At 42.1% G+C, this 15,248-nt stretch overlaps 1 long non-coding RNA gene across 1 annotated transcript; it reads right to left on the bottom strand.

Annotated features, from left to right (window-relative positions):
- Positions 1 to 246: 246 nt before the first annotated feature.
- LOC114281629 (uncharacterized) lies at positions 247 to 2,089 on the bottom strand. The gene is made up of 3 exons (XR_014363093.1): positions 1,925 to 2,089; positions 1,080 to 1,838; positions 247 to 720 (listed from the first exon to the last, which is right to left on the bottom strand). It is a non-coding gene; the product is annotated as an uncharacterized LOC114281629 (long non-coding RNA).
- Positions 2,090 to 15,248: the final 13,159 nt, after the last annotated feature.

Here is a 15,248-nt window from a genome sequence, read left to right as displayed (position 1 = left end):
ACGAACTGTGTGTATAGGCTGTATGCAGAGTAAACCAAGCACTGTGTTATGGGCTGTGTGTTCAGAATGAGCAGTAGGTTGTATGAGTTGTTTTGTCATTAGCTGGTTCACTACCTGGTTATTACAATACAAGTGTTTGATTTTCAGATAAAAGATCAATCCCATTTACATTGTTGTGTAATATGACGCGACGCGATGCGATGCGATGCGATGCGATGCGATGTATGAAATACACAAATGTAACACTTTTTCAGGCAAAAAAGTTTGTTTCATTTCATCATCTTTTCAAGTACAAAGTTTCGAGGAAAATAAAACTTGCCTGCGACAGTACAAGGTACTCAAGCTACCAGCAAAAAAGAAAAACTAAAACAAAAAGAAGAAAAACAGCAAAAATCTGGATCAGCATCGATCATCTCAGGCCCGAGAGTCTGTCCTCGTCCTCTTCCTGGACGAAGGTCCAGGAGCGTCATCGTCTGCACCATCTTCTGAGCTCGAGTCCGAGTCGTCCCCAGTCTCCTCCTCAAATGACTCTGTCTCTGCCTTTGCCTCTGCCTCTGCCTCGGACTCATCATCATCGGAAACTGGTGCCCGAGAGCTACTCCCAACATGAGTGCGCCCCACTTTGGTGCGGGGGAATACTGTGCCACCTCGCCCTCCTCCTCGAGCGGGAACAAAAGGCCCAGCTGGAGCACCTCCTGCAGTAGGGATCTGGAATGGAGGCTGAAAAGCACAAATGGCAAACGCATCAGTATGCTACGCAAAACAGTGTATCAGTACAGAATACAGTGTGTGAGTACAGTGTATGAATACTGTGAGCAGTGTATCAGTACAGAATACAGTGTGTGAGTACAATGTATGAATGTTGTGTATGAATGTTGTGAGCAGTGTGTGAATACGAAATGCAGTGACTGAGTGCAGTGTATGAATGTCGTGAGTAATGCTGTGAACAGTATGTGGGATACAGTGTATCAAATGCCGTGAGGGCCGTGTATCAAGTGCCATGTTGGTAGTGCGACGCATCAGATTATGCGTGAAACAGATTATGCACAGTTTGAGATTATGGTTGAAAGAGAGCTGACCGGGATACCGTAGATAGCCAGCAGGTCAAGGCTCCGCTGGAACATCCCCATCACGGAGGCGGTCAACTCCAAAGACTGGCGAGTGTACTCGGAGGAAGCCTGCAAAAGTGTTAGAAGCATCAGTATTCTGCGGAATATCAAACGAAATGAAATGAAATGACGATGCAAAATACAAAATGCAATAATACTTATCGGAGGCAAGTCATAGAAACCGACTAGCTCGTGATTAGCCGGAGGGGGAGCGATAGGGATCTAGTAAGTCTCCCTACCCTACCCTCTGCATGTCATCGTCGTGGGCAGTGCTGGCTAACTAGCCCCCCGTCCTCTCCGGGGCTCATTCCTGCCACGGGCCCGAGCCATCCAAGGTGCTCCTGCCCCTGCTCCCGCTCCCGCTCCGGCCGCTGGCGCCACAGGCCTCTCTCTCTCAGCTCGACGACCACTGCTTAGGGGCCGCATGATGAAGGTCTGGACATACTCTGCATAGTTGCCCTCGCCTCTGAAGCTCTCTGCCTCCCATCCGATCGTGTAATCGGTCATCTCATATGGGGGGTACCTCTCTGTTTGCCTCGTGTCGATAGGAGGCGGACCTGGAACTATCTGCTCTAGTAAACCTAAGGTTTGGCGCAGGAAGCGCTCGCCTAGGTACCAAGCCCGACAGACCGGGCCCTCCAACAGAAGCCTGAATCGGGCGGACTCCTCAGCGCCTACATACCGCTTCTGAACTGCGGCTGGCAATGGAGCCCAAGGCTGCCAGGTGATCTGTAAATGATATGCAGTTTGTTATCTACTGTTATCGAAAGAATAATGTAAAGCAAAGCTTAAATGAACTGTAAACTCTAAAATACCTCTGCGGCGGTGATGGTGTCGAAGTAGCGGCAGAAGAATATAAACGACTCCCGGGGTCTCCGCACGCATCTCACATTGAAGCGGTGGGAGAATGGAACGCCGATGGGGGTCTCCTCGTCCGGCACTAGGGCAAGCCTCAAGAAGTAGGCATAGACCCACAATTGCAGAGCAAATATCAGTATGCTTATCAAATAATGCAAAATGCAGACGAAGCAGAATGCAGGATAAAACAGAAATTGCAGAACCGTGTATTGTGCAAAGTGTATAGTGTGTGCAGTATACAGTCAGTGTAAAGCAGATTGCATGTTTGCAGTATATGCGGTGTATAGTCAGTTGGCATCAGATTGTGCAGTATGTGAAGTATTGTGCAGTATACAATCAGTGTAAAACAGATTGCATGTTTGCAGTATGTACGGTGTATAGTCAGTTGGCATCAGATTGTGTAGTATGTGAACTATTGTGCAGTATACAGTCAGTGTAAAGCAGATTATATGTGTGCCGTGTGTGCAGTATACAGTCAGCGTGAGGCAGACCGCAGTATGTGCAGTGTACGGAGTACAGAAAATGTAAAGCAAAAATATAAAACAGAGAAAGAAAATGTACCTCCCAAGCTCGCTAGTAGCCTCCGAGCAACTGTCCGCTGAGGCGAGAGGATGAACTCATGTAGCCGTACAGTGTGGCCAAGCTTGCGCCACCCCAGTCATTGCGGCGGATCCGCGTGACGTCCATTAAAGCGCTCAACAGACAGAGGGGCACAGTGTTCGCCCGGTCAGGGAAGAGGGTCGTCCCCAGCAAGAACATAAGGAAGCCGCGTACGTACTGCTTCGCCTCCTCCTGAGCCATCTACGCCTCCTCAGCTAAGGTTGGCTGAATCCTGAAGTGGTCCTTGAACCACGAATATCTGACAAATCCTAGACGGGCAAGAGGCGGTAGGTCGCCAAGCAAGTACATCTGAGCGGCCTCCCACTCGTCCATGTCTGTGTCGAAGGGGATCGGATCACCCCCTACCCCGATGCCGGTGAGCATCGAGAAGTCAAAGGGAGTCATCGTCATGTCTCCCGTGGCGAAAAAATGGAAGGAATCGGTGGTGTCCCACCACCTCTCCACCAGAGCGGCAAACAAATGCCTGCTCGTAGTAAGGCGCGACAGTCCTCTGCAGAAAGTGCCGAAGCCGGCCTGATCAACAATATGGCGGACCGCGTCCGGTAGCTCTATATACCATCCCTTGGCGGCAACATTCCCATACCCCTGGAAGGTATGGGAATCTCCCTGTATTCAAAAGCAAACAGTTGCGAAGCAATATTAAATGTACAGTTTTGAAGAATAGTCAAAATTGATACAGATACAACGTGTGTGCACGTTCTCAGATTCAAATAGATATCGAGTGCCGGTGTGCTCGAAGTGAACTATAACATATGATGTATCAGTGTGTTCGAGTGGTTCAGCGTAAATACAGCGTGTGTGCATGTTTTCGGATTCAAACAGATATCAAGTGCCGGTGTGCTCGAAGTGAACTACAGCATATGATGTGTCAGTGTGTCTGATTGGTTCAGTGAAAACACAGCGTGTGTGCACGTTTTCAGGTTCAAACAGATATCGGGTATCAGTGTGTTCGCAAATGAACTACAGTGTGTAATATATCGGTGTATCCGGGCTAAGTAGTTAAAGAACAGAATCAACTATTGCAGTTATGTTCTACATTACAGAAAATAAAACAGAGGGAAGACTATACCTCAGAAGTGCCGTAAGACAGATGTGACTCTGGCTCGCGCAGAAGAAGCTCTCGTGGCACGCCCCTATCAAAAGTCCTGAACTGGCGAAGACCATCAGGAGGTAGCACGTGAATCATTGGCCTGTAGGCCGCCGGATCGAACGGTCGGATGTGAAGAGGCAAGAGCTCGGCCTCTGGGTCCACATCCATCCCCGGGGGAGCCCCACCGCCTGGAATATCGTCTGCCATCTCAAGGGTAGTGTGAAAATGGCCGAAAATGTGGAAACCGGGCGAACATATGAAAAGTCAACTAAAAAAGTCAACCTCGGGAGGGTGAAAAATGGCCAGAAAGGTCAGGGTACAGAAAAGGCACAGAGATCGAGGAAAACTCGAGGAAAAAAAACCCCGAGTGGTGGAAATCAAGAAAAAGACACTGAAACAAAGATTTGTTTGGTTCAAAATGTTCGAAACGATGAGGGTTTCACGAATTGAACGTTGAAATGGGCCCGAAAACCAAGGAAAGACGGGGATAGAAGCTTGGAAAATAACCTAGAGAGAGAGGGGGCTATTTTTCGAGCAAGAGGAAGTGAGAAATATAGGGCTAGAAGCCCTATATTTAAAGACTCGTGCCGAATTGACCAAACTGCCCCGATTCAGGCATATTTGGCTAGTCAGCCACATTGTTAGCCGATCGGCCAAATATTTGGCCGATGGAGTTATTTTGTGGCCGGTGTATGGCCGGTGACCTCCCCTGATGGCCGGTGAACCTCCTACACCTTTGTTTGGGTCTTTGATGTGGTTTGGGGCCTCCCTTGCTCAACACAGTGCAAGAAAATACATTTCCGAAGCTTAACCGGTCTTTGTGCCGTGTCTTCTGTATGTAGCACTCGAATATGTGTGAGGTGTATCCTTTTCGTATCCTTTGATATCTTACGAGATTCAGTAACTTCTTTGAATGTGTCGCATTACAATGTTTTACCTTGTTAACGGTTAGCATACATGCTTACATTGTTATGCATCTCGGTCTAGGAGACCTTAAATCCTTTGAAGGTGCAAGTCCTTTGGTGTTTGTCGTGCCCGAATGACTCTTGGCGGGTTTTGTCTTAGATTGCATTGTCATGCACATCGCACTCGCATTGTTATGCGCACACCTTGTGCATTGTGACGCGCCCGACTTGCATTGTTATGCATCTCGGTCTAGGAGACCTTAAATCCTTTGAAGGTGCAAGTCCTTTGGTGTTTGTCGTGCCTGAACGACTTTTAGTAGGTTTCATCTTAGGCTGCATCGTCATGCGCACTTTACATGCATTGTCATGCATGGTCTTTGTCACGCATCATCATGCGCACCTCACAGGCACTTGTCATGCATTTCAAAGAGAACATGCGTTGCCGCGCATTTGAGTCCCCTTGCATCCTCATGCATATTCTAGTTGCATTGTCATGCATTTTCTCTATCATGTATTGTCATGCTTATCATACTTGCATTGTTATGCATCTCGGTCTAAGAGACCTTAAATCCTCTGAAGGTGCAAGTCCTTTGGTGTTTGTCGTGCCCGAACGACTCTTGGCAGGTTTTATCTTAGATTGCATTATCATACACGCCGCACTCGCATTGTTATGCACACACCTTGTGCATTGTAGTGCACGCCATACTTGCATTGTTATGCATCTCGGTCTAGGAGACCTTAAATCCTCTGAAGGTGCAAGTCCTTTGGTGTTTATCGTGCTCGAACGAATCTTGGCGGGTTTTATCCTAGGTTGCATTGTCATACATCCCTCACTCGCATTGTTATGCGCTACTCATGTGCATTGTCATGCATTTCAAAAGACATGCGTTGTTGCACGTTCAATTTCATCTGCATTATCATGCATTTTCAAAAAAAAAAAAAAAAAAAAACATGCATATGTCATGCATTATACTGTAAATAGTGCATATGTCATGCATTACACTGTAAATAGTGCACATGTCATGCATTTCATTGTAAATAGTGCATATGTCATGCATTACACTGTATATAGTGCATATGTCATGCATCTCACTGTAAATATTGCATTTACATACATTCCATTGCATATTGTATATATTACATTGTAGCTTGCATGTATTTATTGCATCACCTCCATTTACGGCTTGCGCATTTCCATGTTGAGCCTGGTCTGGTATGTGCCTGTACTTTTCACGTTGACGCACGGTTATGATATTATGTGTACGCACCTAGTGTTGTGGGTGACGGCACCGTTTCCGTGTTAAACGTGGTCTGTATGTGTCCATGCCTTTCCTAGGCAAGATACGGTTTGGCCACCTGCCATATCCATTGTAAATATTACATTCCATTGCATATTGTATATATTGCATTGTAGCTTGCATGCATTTATCGTATCACCTCCATTTACGGCTTGCGCCTTTCCATGTTGAGCTTGGCCTGGTATGTGCCTGTACTCTTCGCGTTGAAGCACAGTTATGATATTATGTGTACGCACCTAGTGTTGTGGGTGACGGCACCGTTTCCTTGTTAAACATGGTTTGTATGTGTCCATGCCTTTTCTAGGCAAGATACGGTTTGGCCGCATGCCTTATCCACTGCATCCATTGCATTTTAGCTAGTAAATATTGCATTGTCATGTATCTTTCCTTACATGCATTGTAGTGCATTCTTCCTTACTTTGCATTGTCATGCATTTCCCTACTGCATCATTTAGTATGTAGGTTTCATTGTAAATAGTGCATTGTCATGCATTCATTGTATTGCATTGTAGTTGCATGCATTCACTGCATCACCTCCATCTACGACTTGCACCTTTCCATGTTGAGCTTAGTCTGGTATGTGCCCATACTTTTCGCGTTGAAGCACAGTTATGATATTATGTGTACGCACCTAGTGTTGCGGGTGATGGCACCGTTTCTGTGTTAAACGTAGTTTGTTTGTGTCCATGCCTTTCCTAGGCAAGATATGTTTTGGTCACGCGCCATATCTATTTCATTCATTGTATTGTAGTGTAGTGTTTTGCATCCAGCATTTAGGATCATAGCCTCTCCTGAGCAGAGCATGCCTCACTTATATCATCCCACCCAATTACTTGTATCTTGTGTTCCGTCTATACACTCATAGTTCTGCATGTGTACGCGCCTATTCCACTGCTGGTATTGTGGTTTGAGGGTGTCGGCACCTTTTCTATGGTAGACGGACTTTGCATCTCCATCATCTTTATGATATTTGTGTGGTATTGAACTACTTATGGTTTGATCATGTTTCAATTGCATTGCATATCATTTGCATTGTTTATACATAGTTTTGTATATATAGCATTATTATTTTACATCCATTCCGCATTGTTATGCGTTGTCACATGAGTTGCATTGTCATGCACTCCTTCGCTTGCGTTGTCACGCAGTTTTAGATTGCATTGTTATGCATGTTGCTAACGATATCGTACCTGTTAAGTTTTCTTTCTCTTTCAGGCACGATATTGTATGTACGGTTCATTTGAAACTGGTGCAACCAGACGAGCCGCATAGGTATTGTATTCTCCGTGTGAGACGTATCGAGAATTGAATAATTCTCTTACATCCTTTCTGCATTGTAATGTAGCTGGGTTCTTGCTTAAAAACTATTGCATGTTATGCTTCGTTACAGTTTTCTTTGCATGATCATGAGTTATGTACGGCTTCTTGCATTATCAGTTGCATTTTGCCCCCGTCTTCGGGCGCATATCTTTATTGTCTTGCATGTTTGTCTAAGTTTTCGGCCTTGTCAAAAATGGGTCGTCTCTGGGCTTTGACACTCACTCCCGTCATTGTTATGACTTTCAAGCTCTGTCAAAGAGGGTGTAGACACCCCATTTTGACCGGCCCTAAGACTTGGGCACTTTCTTTTGACCACCCGCTGATAAAAATTAGAATATGTCATTTTATGAATTTCTCAGCCGAAAAATCAAATTGAAGCTTTAATCCCAAACCTCACCTATTTTGGTCAAATTATTTTATATCACTAATATTTTATCAATTTGTAGTATTTTATAATTTTTATCTAATTTTATGTGTGTGTACACATTTTTAGGTGTTTTTTATATAAAATAATAACAAAAAAATAAAAAATGAAAAAGAAAATAAAGAAAAGAAAAAGAGAGGGTCAGATGAGGATAATGGGTTTTGGGATGGAAAAAGATTTTGTTTTTGCTGGATTCAAAGGGGAATAGAGTGGACATTATGATGATAAGTTTTGGGTGGAAAATAATTCGGTGAAGTGGGTTTGAAAAGTGGTGGAGGAAATTGAAAAAAAAGGAGGGCAGGTGAGAGTGGGTGGAGAGGAGACACCTAACAAACACACTATCTCTCCCTCTTCAGAATAATTGAGGTCTGTGGACACCAGGGATGTGGATTTTTTATGATTGTTGGCATAGTGGGTGATAAACAATTAAAAAATCTCTCTCTTTATATTTTCCAACTTGTTTGAAGCAAAAGGGGGGAGGGGAGGACAACACATGCAAAAAGGCTCTCAGTCTCATCTCTTTCTAGCTGGGTCTCTCTCTCCACACATACACATTGCACACACACTCACGGCAACAGCACACCACACACATGCACAACATACACTCTCACCACACCACCACTGCCATCCCAACACACATGCACAACATCACACAACACACACATTCACCACTGAACACACACACACGGGTTTAGAGAGAGAGTCCACACACTTATCACCCATACACTTCATACACCACACCACACTACCCATGCACACACACCATTCACACTACACATACATGCACACACAGCAAACCCAGCCACTGCTACACACACAGACAGACAACACACAGCTCTCTCTCACACTTAAAACACACATGCATACATATTGATACACATTCACACACCCAAGAGGGACACCCAGCAGATGCATACACGCTGAACACATACATACACAAACTCACCTCTCTCTTTGGGGGCTGCTATCACACTACACATACCCATGGAGATCACACGGCACACAGGATAGACACACAGACACACGGTTTTGAGAGGGGAAGATCCATACACATGCGGTCTCTCGCCATTTTTCAGCTCACTCTCTCTCTCTCTGAACTTGATCTCTCTCAGGCTGGTTCTTCACCCACACATAACACACACGAGGCACACACACACAGTCAATATACATTCACACACATGCATACACATTGATAGATTTTCACACACCCAGCACACATGGATACGGGGACTCACACACACACACATGACAGCTCTCTCTCTCTCTCTCTCCATGCAAAACCAACTTCTATCTCTCTCTCCGGGTTTCGGGCTGCAAGACTGAACAGACCACCAATCTCTTCCTCTCTCTGGTTCTATCTATCTCTAACACACACACACACACACACACACGGAAAGGAAGGGCTCTCATCTTCTCCCTCTCGGCACCTCTCTCTCTTTCTTATGCACACGAAGTCGGTTTTCTTACCCAGGAAACTTTGTGATGGTGTTAGACATACATGCTTGAATCAAGTTGATATAATTGTTGCTTCTTAGTGTTGCTGCAGGTGTTGGTTTTGCCCAGTTTCTAGTGATACCATGTGCATTATTGTTCCGAAGTGCGGCTGTTGCTTCGAATAATAACTCATGTGGATGTCATTCACGTTAGGTTGGTGCATTTTTGATTGGCCGGTGGGTCGGCTTGACAGTGGGCCGGTTTTGTTTGAGTGTTGATGGGGCCTCTATTGACGATGAATACATGGGCCGAGGCATGAGGACCGATGGTTATTTGCAAGTTGATGAATGGCCGGGGATTTCAAACTTTTATTTTTTATTTTGATTTTGAGTGTTTTGTGAGGTTTTATTTTGTTTTATTATTTCTTCCTCCTCTTTTATTTGGATCTGTAATATTTAAAGTGTTGTAATAATCTCCTCACCCCGTTTCTTTCTATCCCATTCTTTAATCGCTTTCCCTAACTGTACATATGTATATATCTGACATGCCATGCATATCTATACTTTTACATTCATGTCTCATGCATTAAGATTTGGCTACATTTACATATGTGGATTTAATCAATTCTTCTGTGATTCTATGCGCTACCTCATGTTATTGAGATGATTCACATGCCATATTTTAGAAGCTGAATCTTTAGTGCATCTCATGAGTGAATTGCATTAGGATTCTGTATATAAGATCATGCATATTTTTACTAACTTTGTTTTGTAGTTGTTCGAGGGACGTCGGTCAATCTGTGAGTTTTTATGCTTTAGCATCCCATTTGTGTGTGTTTTTCTTACTATGTGTTAGTATTCTACCATGAGGCTACTTGCTTATTTGATATAACTGTATGAATGCCTGTGAATGAAGGCTTGTTGTTTGAATTGGAATAATTCAATAAATGTACGTTTTAAGCCCACTTTGCAGTGGCAAATTTACAAACTTTAAGCCCACTTTGTCAAGTGGCAAATTCAAACCCTTTTCGAAAAACAAACATGAAGTTGAATTGTGCCAATTTGAGCAAACTAGTCTATACTTGTATGCTTCACATAGTAAATTTTAGGATTTATTCAATAATCAGAACATGAACATATAAAGAAAATAAAAAGTCATATCATAGTTTAGTAGAGGCCGATCTTTTGATCGGGTGAGCGGGGGTGCTCATTATTGACCTTCTCCTCTCATACCTAAGGTTTCGAGCCAAGCATCCTTGGTTACGACGAACAGTGGCCTTGGCACCGAGTCACGGGTTTCCTAATTTCCCAAAATATTAGGTGGCGACTCTGAGATCTGATGACGCAGTCCATTTTTGACAAAATTGCAATAAAATGGATTTTTCATTAAAGTTGCCAAATCTGGACTCTCATCTACGTTTCACATTGCACTCGTGAAACTTGAGATCAAAGAGATCTCGGGAGTCTGAACTGTTTAACGCACGCGGGTCCCCCCCCGGGCATGTTACAGTTTCTGGCGACTCCGCTGGGGATTTTATGAAACCTTGACTTGAACTCCATGATATGACTTTTATTTTCAATTATATGTTTATTGCATTGCATGCATTGGTGCACTTAAAGTCCCTGTGTTGCCCAGATGCTGGTGGGAGCACAAGCACACTTTTTGTGACACTACACCTATCTCTACGTTACTTTGGAGGCCTTGTGTTATAATCTTTTGAGATTTAAAGGTTCTCAGTCTTTGAAGAGAGGCTATATTGACTTTTCTGATTTCCTAAGATCTTCATTGGTTATGATCCAAAGGACTCTTTGGTAACATCACCTTGGCTTCAACCCGTAAAGTAGAGCCAACCTTGTACATATAGTGAGCTATAGTACCTTTCAAATTAGGACAGGATGCTTTCCCATTGCTAGGATGTATGATACCGCTTGTTTGAATAGTGAAACCAAGGTTTTAAAAAGCGGCCGCAACCGTTACGTAACGTCGTTACGTAACGGTTGTGGTGGTTGCCGTCACCCGTTACGGTCGCTTTTGCAGTGTGATTGAAATTCACAGGTGTGTCGGCCGTAGCGGCTGCTATAGCGGTCGTAACGGTGCCGTAACGGCCTGTTACGCACCGTTACGTAACGGTTCCGAATTGCTTCTTTCAAAAAAACACGCAAAAAAAAAAAAATTTGAAAATGGGGGAAGAGAGAGAGAGAAGAGGGAAGATGGAGGAGCAAGAGAGAGAGAGAGAGAGAGAGAGAGAGAGAGAGAAGAGAGAAGATGGAGAACAGGTTATTGATTTGTTGAAGTTATAAGATCTATGCTATTGTATTCAGCTGCTATCACTCAACCATTTTTGTTTGTGTGTGTCTATCTATAAATTGTTTGAAAATAATAATAATAAGTGTGGTCATTATCTATTTGGCTTGATTAAAATATATATATATATATATATTTAAGTTTTTATTTATTCTCTTACTTTTGTCATTGTTTATCTTATATGTAATAGTTAGTGATTGATTTTTTGTATAATATAAAGTTATTAATTATTAAAATAAAATGTAAAAAACTTAGTTTATAGTGATTTAAAAATACGAATTATATTGGATTAAACTTAAAAATTTACAAAAATTGATCAATATTTATTTTAAAACCCAATAAATATGATCATGGAAAAAAAAAGTGCGTATCGGTAAGTTGTTTTCAAATTGTGCGAAAAATAAAAAAATTCACGGTTTCGGTTACCGCAATCGTTACGCTATGGCCTTTACACCCCGCAACCGCAACCGCGTCACCGCCACCGTTATGGCGACCGCAACCGCTTTTCAAAACCTTGAGTGAAACCCTAGATCATTTCAAGCTAGGACAGGATAACCCTACCCTCTTTAGGGGTGTTTGTTCTCTTTCCTGCTTTATGTGCAATGTATTGGATCTATACAGGGGTTCTCAAATTCGAATGAGTGGCTCAGGCTGTTCAGTTTAGCACCATTACTTCAAAAACAAAAAAATAACAAAAACATAAAATCAAAAAAAAAAATTTGTTAAAAAAAAAATGCCGATATCCCACAAAGTCGACCATCTCTGTGATTGGGGAGTGACCACCTGTTGATTGCACGAGCTTTATTTTGAATGTTGTGGCTGGCCCACACTTTGACTAGCAATTTATTTTGAATGATGTGGCTGGCCCACACTTTGACTAGCAAAATTGAGAATGGTTTTATTCTGAGTTCTGAATTGAGTATTGAGTCTAAGTTTGACTCCACCAAGTTTGTAGAGTTAGAGTCAGACTCGAGTCAGCCTAATGATTCAGAGTCTGTTGATTTTGATAGTGCTAACCTAGACATTTCTGTCCTGTCTAGGTCCTCTTTGTCATTTTCTTTTGAGTATGTTGTCAAAAGTCTGTTGCCATTGCTGAGTCATAGTCTCTTTTCAATAAACAGAAAAACAAAAAAACAAAATGCCATAGAGTCTGCCTACTTCTTTGTGCCTTAATTCATTGCATTGACCAAAGTTTTTCAAAACTTTTTCCAAAACTCTGATGAAAACAAAGAGGAAGAATTTCCTTGGGATTTGCAAATTTTGATCAACTGAGAAGAAGAGAGGTGTGCTAAGCCTTTGATGAATAAAATCATTTTTGTTAATGTGGGTACTGAGAATGATCCTAGCTTGGTCTAAATTGGTTCTATCTTATCTTCGTAAGAGTACGGGTGATTAGTCACTTTGTTAAAAGATTTCAAAAGCTGTTTTTGCGTGGTCCTACGAAGACATGCCTGGAATTGATTATACAGCATAGGATCCCTCTTGATTCGAGGTCTGAACTCCTTAGCTCTTTAGCTTTCAAACCTTGCTTAGAAGTATTCAATGATCAATCAAAGTGTAAGGCTTGCGTAGCCAAATTGGAAATAGCCCTTGAACTGGGGGTCATGATGTGATTCAAATGGAGGCAACCCTTCAACTAGGGGCAATTAGGTCGAATATGATTTAGATTGGAAATAGCCCTTGAACTAGGGGCAATGATGTGATCCAGATTGGAAACAGATCTTGAACTCAGGGCAGAGAATATGATTTTGATTTGAAACAACCCTTGAACTAGGGGCAAAAGTGTGAGGCTTGCATAGCTGAAATGGAGGCAGCCCTTAAACTAGGGGCAATAAGGTACCACCCTTGAGAGGCTTGCTGGGTTGAAAACCCGGAAGGGCGACCCAGGCAAAAGTTAGAGCAAAAAAAAATAAAAAATAAAAAGAAAAATGAAAAGCTCACAAGGTTGAAAACCCGAAAGGGTGGCTTTGGCAAAAGTTAGAGTGTAAAAGGAGAGTGTCAATACCCGAGTGAACCTTAGCCAGAACTATGTTGGGCCTGTGATTCAGATTGGAAGCAACTCTTGAACTAGTGGCAAGAAGGTCAGATGTGATTTAGATTTGAAGCAGCCCTTGAACTAGGGGCAAAATGTTGGATGTGATCAAAGAGATAGAACTGAATTGTTTCCCAATGAAGACCGCCCAGAAAGGCAAAACCCAGAATTTGAGAGAATGAATTTTATTATTGAAAGACAGTCGAGGTCCTATCCACTACACTAGGGGCAACACTAGAGGCAAATTCAGACCCAATTAGCCTAGTCCCTACATCATCATATCTACTGGTCAAGTGTAGCAGTCGTTCATAGATGGCCTAGAGATTTCACAATCAATCAACATGGACAAGTTAAAACCAAAAGTACCATCTTTAAGAGGCTCGCTGGGCTGAAAACCCGGAAGGGCGACCTAGGCAAAAGTTAGAGCAGAAAAAAAATAAAGAAAAGAAAAATGAATGAATGAAAAAAAATAAAAAATAAAAATAAAAATAAAAATAAAAAAATGAAAAAATGAAAAGCTCGCAAGGTTGAAAACCCGAAAGGGCGGCTTTGGCAAAAGTTAGAGCACAAAAGGAGAGTGTCAATACCCGAGTGACCCTTAGCCGGAATTACGATGGCCTGATTCCTATCTTGAGGATACGTAGGTAGCTTCATCTTGAAGTTCGGCCCTAATAATTTTTCAACTCATTCATCTTATCCATGTTTGCTTGGTGTGTCTTTAGTCGACTTGGTTTTCCTATTCGTGTTTGATTGGTGTATCTTCGTTCTGCTCAGTTCAATTGGTTTGATTTAACTTGGTTCAGTTCGGTTCGATTCAATTTAGCGGTTCGGTTCGGTCTGGTCCAGTTTTGCTCGACTTCATTCGGTTCAGATTGGCTTGGTTCGGTTGGCTTGGTTCAGATATCACCTTTGATTACCTGGTTTGGGACTATGCACCCCAATGGTTGATTCCATGTTAGTTGAGTAGTGGCTATTTGCAAAAATAGGTTTTGATTAATTTGAATGAAGCTGACTAATTTTTCTCGAAAATTGTTCCATTTTTGCAAAACTTGGACCATTCTTTGGATTTGAAAAGGGAAAATTTTAAGTACTCACAGTTTAGCTTACATGATTTGAAACAGAAAATGGAATAAGTATGCTAATCTAACTCTCATGTTGATCAAAACTTGTTTACAAAAAATCAAGAGACAAAAAAAGGGTCAAGGCAATGAACTAAGGGCATAGTCGAGTTAGAGATTCTGTCTTCTCCACTGCTCGAGTCAACTATTCAGTATATATAAGTGTGTATTCATACCAATCAGGGTATTCATACCAGTCAGTGTATATAAGGGTGTTCCTTTCATACCAGTCAGTATATTTATACCAGTCGGTGTATTTATACTAGTCAGTGTATATAAGTGTGTTTGGATTAATTTGCTTCTTTTTTTTCAGTTTGTTAGGTCATTTGTTGATTCAGGTCAGTAAAGAGTCAATGTCTAATTCAGAGTTCAAAAATTCAATCATTCTCAAATTCAATCAAACAAATTGTTTTCAAGCTCAAAGTGATATGCCAGTCATGCCAGTGATGAGCAAAAAAAGAAACTAGTTTTATTGAAGTCAAGAGAGGACATCTCCGATTACAGAGACTCAACAAAAAAAAAAAAAAAAAAAAAAAAAAAAAAAAAAAAAACAAACAAACAAACAAACAAACAAACAAACAAACAAAAAAACAAAAACACACAAAAAAAAAAAAAACAAAACAAAACCAAAAAAAAAAAACAAAAAACAAAAAAACAAAGAGAGAGAGGGATCTTTTTCTTCTTTCTTCTCCGGCAGCAACCTTGCAGCAAAGATTGCAATCGGCTTCATTTGCA

The sequence above is a fragment of the Camellia sinensis genome, chromosome 3 (assembly GCF_055761805.1).
Source record: "Camellia sinensis isolate YWXY chromosome 3, ASM5576180v1, whole genome shotgun sequence".
NCBI lineage: Eukaryota > Viridiplantae > Streptophyta > Magnoliopsida > Ericales > Theaceae > Camellia > Camellia sinensis.
Note: the sequence above shows the minus strand (reverse complement) of the source record. Positions and strands in the feature narration are given on the sequence as shown.